Source organism: Lathyrus oleraceus, chromosome 7 (assembly GCF_024323335.1).
Source record: "Lathyrus oleraceus cultivar Zhongwan6 chromosome 7, CAAS_Psat_ZW6_1.0, whole genome shotgun sequence".
NCBI lineage: Eukaryota > Viridiplantae > Streptophyta > Magnoliopsida > Fabales > Fabaceae > Lathyrus > Lathyrus oleraceus.
The window spans coordinates 232218121-232219288 of NC_066585.1; the positions used below are offsets into that span (position 1 = coordinate 232218121).

Consider the following 1168-nt stretch of genomic DNA (forward strand, 5'->3'; position numbering starts at 1 on the left):
ATATGAAAAATTAGGATGGTTCTTCCAGTTTGAGTTATAGGTATGCGAGTAGGGATTTCCTTGAGCATAATTCACTTGCTCTGCTTGGATTCCTGTTAGGAGTTGACAATCTGCAGGAGTGTGACCTTGGATTCCACAGACTTCGCAATTTTGAGCTGCGGCAACCACGGTGGCTGGAGGTGATACATTTAAACTTTCAATTTTCTGGGCCAGAGCATCCACTTTTGCATTAACATGATCAAGGCTACTTATCTCGTACATGCCACTTTTCGTTTGAAGTTTTTCTACCATTGTTCGGTCGCTTCCCCACTGATAATGGTTTTGGGCCATGCTCTCGATAAGTTGATAAGCATCGGCATAACGTTTGTCCATAAGCGCACCACCTGGCGTCTATTGTTAACCTTGTGTTGTATAAGAGACCATTATAGAAGGTATGAATTACTAACCAGTCCTCTAAACCATGGTGTGGACAAAGTCTCATCATGTCTTTGTATCTTTCCCATGCTTCGAAAAAAGACTCGTTATCTTTCTGTTTAAATCCATTTATCTGGGCTCTCAACGTAGGTGTTTTTCTTGGAGGAAAATATCGGGCAAGAAAGACTTTCTTCAACTCATTCCATGTGGTGACTGAGTTGGAAGGAAGAGACTGAAGCCATCTTCTAGCTTTATCTCTTAACGAGAAGGGAAAAAGACGAAGTCGAATCGCCTCTGAAGTGACACCATTGGCTTTAACAGTGTCAGCGTATTGGACAAATACGGATAAATGAAGGTTTGGATCCTCGGTAGGATTTCCAGAGAATTGATTCTGTTGCACTGCTTGTAACAGCCAAGGTTTAAGTTCGAAGTTGTTTGCTTCAATTGCGGGTGGAGCAATACTCGAATACGGCTCATCTTGCGATGGAGCGGCGTAATCTCGAAGAGCACGAGCTGGTTCTGCCATCTCAGGTATCGGCGAAGGAAGAAGATTTTTGAGGTCGGGCACTTCGATAGGAGGGAGATTGTTTGCAGCACGATATTCCCGAATTCGTCGTAAGACTCGGAGATATAGTTCAATGTCGTTGATTCGTAAGTAAAACGGCTCGCCTTGTGAGCGAGTGTGTGGCATACAAATCAACGAAAGTAAGAAATAAAAAAAGCCTTAGTCTCTACAACGTAACAGAAGGGTTAC

General features: G+C 43.2%; 1 non-coding gene across 1 annotated transcript; it reads left to right on the forward strand.

The window, feature by feature from the left end:
- The first annotated feature begins 455 nt into the window (after window positions 1–455).
- Window positions 456–562, forward strand: LOC127109910 (small nucleolar RNA R71). The gene has a single exon (XR_007797156.1). It is a non-coding gene; the product is annotated as a small nucleolar RNA R71 (small nucleolar RNA).
- Window positions 563–1168: the final 606 nt, after the last annotated feature.